At 43.5% G+C, this 6,102-nt stretch overlaps 1 long non-coding RNA gene across 2 annotated transcripts; it reads left to right on the top strand.

The window, feature by feature from the left end:
- The first annotated feature begins 1,406 nt into the window (after positions 1-1,406).
- Positions 1,407-4,633, top strand: LOC106865789. Of its 2 annotated transcripts, none has more exons than XR_001405120.2 (6): positions 1,407-2,228; positions 2,814-2,957; positions 3,373-3,460; positions 3,680-3,783; positions 3,953-4,022; positions 4,124-4,633. It is a non-coding gene; the product is annotated as an uncharacterized LOC106865789 (long non-coding RNA). The 2 variants fall into 2 exon arrangements; XR_002962108.1 differs by having other exon boundaries at positions 3,953-4,030; positions 4,124-4,632.
- The last annotated feature ends 1,469 nt before the right edge of the window (positions 4,634-6,102 follow it).

Here is a 6,102-nt window from a genome sequence, read left to right as displayed (position 1 = left end):
AAATAATATAATTCATGGAGAGGTTTCATATGGCATGACTTCATTCTACTTATTCTCAGGGGTTGCATCTTTTTGACAGTATAGTTTTTTCTTCAAAAAATTTACAGTATAGCAGAAAAACCATCAGTGTTTATGTGTGTCATGGCTACAATAGCAATTTTTGTCTTTTGTTCTTTCTGTTAGTATGATATATATGATATGTTACAATTGTCGAACTCTGCGGGTGTCTGGAAAGCTCATCAAGTTGTCGGGCGAGGGAGAACGTGTTGAGGATCAGAGATCGTATGGCCCAGCTTATCTTGGGAATGGGAGATGTACTTTCTTTTGTTGAGCAAGCACAACAAGTGGTAAGTAGCTTCTTATGAAAAGTCCTCGTGTCTTTCATTTAACAGTAATGTGATATTTATATGATGAAACATACTAGTGCAAGTAGATGCGTCAAGAACTACAGAACAAGATTATGAGTGCAAAATTTAACTTCAATGATTTCTTGTAGCAAACAAAAGCCATATCACAATTAAATGGGTTCATTCAGTCGTAAAATTGGCATGATTCCGGACATGAACAATGTGGATATGTATTCTGGATCTAATTTAATTCATTGCCTTGATTGCAGCTCTATTTTTCTTTTTTTGCCTTCTTGCTATCATGTGCATGCTGTGTGTTTGTGCTGAGAGCTCAGAGATGGTGATTGATTGAGCATTGTTTGTCCTCCGTTGTACATGGCCAATCACACAAAGTTGGTTATATGGGCTGCTGTTGTTGTTCAGTCCAGAAAAAGGAAAAAAAGAGCAAGAAGGTATGCGCCAATTGACCAGCGGGATATGATGAGAATGGATTATTTGAACAAATTTTGGAGGGATGCACAACTTGTAAGAATATGTTCTGGTTGAATAGAGCACCCTTCTATCGGTTTTGCAGATTTTTGAGATACAGAGGTTTGCTTGAAGACACTATATATCAGTGTTGTGCAGTAGCTATGTTTTTTAACATTATTGGGCATAACTTAAGAGCAGGTCATAAATTAATCTAGAAAAAACTTGTGTCTCCAATGCATTAATATGGAATAATATGTGGTGTACTTTAAAGGCCGTGGCAACGCACGGACGAGGATCGAGAAAGGAAGAGGTGATGTCATGCGTCGCTGACACTTCGTGCCATATTTTGTGCTACTTCCTCTGACCCATATCATTAGTCTCAAATTTATCAAAATATGGATGTATCTATGTTTGCGTCTAGATACACGTAACATTTCGACAAGTAATATGGGTCGTCGAGAATATATCATTTTATTTTGTTGTCCCGTTTCAACACACTTTTCACGGGCATTTCAGCTAGTAGATCCAAAAATATATTTTTTTACGTAGCATTTATATCTCATTTTTCTTCCTTGCCGACCTTCCCTTCCTGGGCCCTGGCCCATCTCGCTCCCAACGGTCGAACTCCGTCGCTCGTCTTCCTCCTCGACCGAGCGCCGCCATCCATCCCGCTGCCGAGCGCCCCAACCCCGTCGCTCCGTCGCTCGTATTCCTCCTCGCGCGAGCGCCCCAACCCCGTCGCTCGTCTTCCTCCTCGAGCGAGCGCCGCCACCCGTCCCGCTGCCGAGCGCCCCAGCCCCCTCGCTCCATCGATCGCTCGTCTTCCTCCTCGCGCGAGCGCCTCCACCGCAGGCATCTATCCCCGCTTCAATTCTCTCGTTCCCGACCGTTTCTCCTCCCATCACCCCACCAACAGATCCCCGCTTCATCTCCTTAATCTTCCCCAATTCGTGACTGAGGCAAAAATCAAGGCCGCCCTACCTTGCCCTACCGAGTCCTCCGCCCTTGACTGTGAACCGGGTTGTCCCCTTATTTATAATGTCGTGTGATGTGTCGAATACTACTTACGTTCTCCCTGTGCGAATTCGGATGTAGCAGTCTTGTAGCCCTTCAGCGAGCTCGGTTTTCTCCCTCCAAAGTTCCAACTCAGCTTTTCCCTTCAGCGACCGAGATGTTTTCGAACAATAATGATACTTTTACCATGTTTATATATGCTTAATTTTATTGTTCCGTTGCAACCTCGCACAGGCATTGTACCAGTTCTTGTAAAATTCCTACGTTCATTTTTCACCATCCGAAGACAACTCTACCAATATTCTTGTGTTTTGAAATCCTGTAGGAATTCTTGTCTGGAACCTTATCATGTTATAACCTTCCAACCGGGACATATGTCTGAAGATTGCTCTGCAGGTGCTGTACGGACACCATGATATATATCTGATACTATTTATTTCATTAGTTGCAAACTGACAATACCATGCCTAGGACATCTGCCAGTGTGAGAGTAATCTGTTTTGACTTCTGATTTGGTGGTAGAGCACAAAAGAAAGCAAACTTGTCATGAATTGCAGCTTTATTTTATTTTGCATTTCTTGGTACAATTGTGAAGCACTAAATCAATTGCCTACTTCTTTTGAGGGTGTTTCAATACATAAAGTACAAGTACTGGTTGGTCATTTCTATTCTCCATTCACTTACATGAGCTTTAGGATGAACTCTGAAGATGTAATTACAGCAGTAATACTTCCACAATGGCTATCCTTTGTGGTTTGTTTTTATGGTCTATTACAACTTTTCTGCTGGAAGTATTATCTGTAGTGCTGTTTCCTGTTTCTTTTTTATGTCACTAAGTAGCTGTGTTTCTTAGAGTTCAATCAATCGTCTAGATGAGGTTCGCATGATGGCAATACGTTTGGCCCATAATTCTTCCTGCTTGTAAGAAAGATGCACGCATGTGATTTTTGTTCACTGGATTTGTCATTTGGTGTTCAACAGGTAGCAAATAAGCTATTTCCCATGGCAATCATTTCTAAAAGGATTGAAGATTTTGCAAATGAAAATTTTGATTCAGTGCTGGAAGTGATTCCAGCTACTGAATCTGCCAAAGCTGCTGAAATGGCTACATCTGAAGTTCACGAGGTATGGTTCTTCCTCTAATTTCTTTCACAAATTCCTCTGCTACAATTTTGAACTAACCACGGTTTTAGATGATTCTTAAATCGGATTGCCTTGAATTTAATCTTGAAGTGAATAACTAATCTAAAAAAACTGTTGAAAACAGAAAAGGAAGATAAGAAATGCACTGCTGTATAGGTTTGGAACATGCTCTTAGCAGCATAGACTTCCATTTTATGTTTTCGGTTCCTCTCCAAGCAGTATAACCCATCTTTTCTGATTTGCTTGACTTTATGTTTTCTGAAGGATGGTGGTTTAGAAAATTAAGCTTCAGTAGCAGAAGCTCAAACTTCGATGTCACTCTATTTTGCTTTGTGCACCAAAGTTATTGGTTACTGCTCTACAACCCTTTCTCTGATTATGTGAATTCTATTAACAGAATGTGGATTGTATCTTACTGCCAGAAGCATTCCCTTCTCCGGTGTGTATTTGCAATATATGGTAGTTTACCACAGGGGGCCAAACAGGTCTTGCATCCTACACTTTCTGATTTGCCAATAGACCAGATAATTGTTTCAGGCCCTGTTTGGTTTGACTTTTGGCTTATAAGCCACAAAAGCACCTAAATATGTGCTTTTGACTTTGCTCCAAAAGAACACAGACAAGTTTTAAGCCCAACCAAAGTTTTAAGCCAAAAATCAGAAAGCAGTCTGTGATTGAACTATAAATGTATGTTTTCCTGGCAGTTCACAGACAAGTACCTATTCTGATTCGCACGATAAGATCCTCTCCTGATCTTCTTGGGATCATCTCAGATCCACCAGCTGACAGTCGGGACCTCCTCAGGCAGGTGCAAGTTGTACTCTGTTTTTTGCTTCTTTAATAAATGTTGTCTCTTATTGATCAAAGTTCTACTTTCACGTGTATGTGAAAGAAGGTTCAGGAAAATATGTCTTGATCAGTGAATTTCTTTCATTTAAATTCATTTGTATAATCCAAGATATTGCATTGCCATGCAGGTTTTACAAACTCCCACTGATGGAGCAGTGCCATCTCAAGATCTGATTTCCTCCATAAAGAACTTTCTCTGTACCCGAGTTAAACTTCAAGTTCTTGCTGACATTTACAAGATTGGATTTTATCCTGCCTGAATTTTTCTAATCTATAAAAGTATGGACTTCGTTTTGCAGGACCCAGGTTTTGGATGCATGTGCTGCTTGCTTTGAGCAAAGGACAATGTTCACTCAGCAAGTTTTGGCAAAAGCTCTAAATCAATTGGCGGGGTCACGGTATCTCAAAACCGGTGGTAGCCCACGTAAACGGGCAAAACGGTGAATTTTCTGCACTGCCCGAAACTGCACGAAAATGTGTACCCGGAGTCACGGTATCGTGAAATTGTCAAGGAGCCCAAATAACGTGTGTTATAGCCCACTAAAACGGCCAAACGGAGAATTTTCTGCACTAGCCCGAAACTGCTCAAAAACGTGTACCTGGCATGACGGTATCGTGAAATTGTCCGGGAACCCAAAAAATGTGTTTTATAGCCCACGAACACGGCCAAAGCGGTGAATTTTCTTCACCGAAAACGTGTATCCGTGGTCACGGTATCGTGAAATCGGTTGGGAACCCAAAAGCCCACGAAAATGGTGAAAACGGTGAATTTTCTGCACTGGCCCGAAACTGCCCGAAAACGTATACCCGGGGTCAGGGTATCGTGAAATTGTCCGGGAACCCAAAAAACGTGTGCCCACTAAAACGGCTAAAACGGTGAATTTTTTGCACCGGCCTGAAAGTGGCCGAAATCGTGTACCCGGGTTCACTGTATCGTGAAGTCAGCCAGGAACCGAAAAAACGTGTGTTAGCACATGAAAACAGTCAAAACGGTGAACTTTCTGCACCGGCCCGAAACAATGTACCCCTGGTCAAGGTATCGTGAAATCACAGGGAACCCAAAAAACACGTGCTATAGCCCACGAAAACCCAAAAACGTGTAGCCCACGAAACCGCCTGAAAACGTGTACCCGGGGTCAACGTATCGTGAAATCGGCCAGGAACAAGAAACGTGTGCTATAGCCCACGGAAATGGTGAAGTTTCTGCACCGGACCGAAACGGCCGGAAAACGTGTAGGCGGGGTCACGGTAACACAAAATCAGCCGGGAACCCCAAAAACATGTGCTATAGCCATGTAAATGGTCAGAACAGTGAATTTTCTGCACCGGCCCGAAACGGCCTGAAACCGTGTACACGGGGTCAAGGTATTGTGACATCGCCCGGGAACCCAAAAAATGTGTTCTATAACCACGAAAATGGTGAATTTTCTGCACTGGTTCGAAACCGCTCGAAAATGTGTATCCGGGGTCAAGGTACCGTGAAATTGGTTGGGAACTTAAAAAACGTGTGCTAAGCCCACGGAAACAGCCAAAATGGTGAATTTTCTGCATCGGCCTGAAACCGCCTGAAAACGTGTATCCGGGGTCAAGGTATCGTGAAATCGGCTTGGAACCCAAAAAAAAAAACGTGTGCTGTAACCCACAAAAACGGCCCGAAACCGTCCAAAAACGTCTACCCGGGGTCAGGGTACCTCAAAATCGGCCAGGAACCCAAAAAATGTGTGCACGTCCGAAGCACGTCGTCTACCCCATCCGTTCAGATGCCTTGATTGCCGCGATTCTAGGAACCGACGAAGTAGATTTCAAGGGGAAAGCAAAGCACTGACAACTTTGCCTTCCAGGCATGGAATCGAGCTAGGTTTTTTCCCACGGCCGCAGAATGACAAGACTAACCCTGGGGAACCTGGATTGCAAAAAGTGGGCCCTCGGAGGTTTTTCTAAAAATCACCCATTATAAGCGAGCAATCAACGCTTCTTTCGGTGAAATCTTCCACCTTCGACGAAGATGGTCCCGCCGTCTTCCGAAACGAGTGGCGTAGCACGAGGCTGACACATAGGAAGTTAGGGTGGACAGTTCCGACGGCGCATGTCCGAAGCACGTCGTCTACCCCATCCGTTCAGGTGTCTTGATTGCCGCGATTCTAGGAACCGACGAAGCAGATTTTAAGGTGAAAGCAAAGCACTGACAACTTTGCCTTCCAGGCATGGAATCAAGTTAGGTTTTTCCCACGGCCGCAGAATGACAAGACTAACCCTGGGGAACCTGGATTGCGAAAAG

This window comes from Brachypodium distachyon, chromosome 1 (genome assembly GCF_000005505.3).
Source record: "Brachypodium distachyon strain Bd21 chromosome 1, Brachypodium_distachyon_v3.0, whole genome shotgun sequence".
Lineage (NCBI taxonomy): Eukaryota > Viridiplantae > Streptophyta > Magnoliopsida > Poales > Poaceae > Brachypodium > Brachypodium distachyon.
Note: the sequence above shows the minus strand (reverse complement) of the source record. Positions and strands in the feature narration are given on the sequence as shown.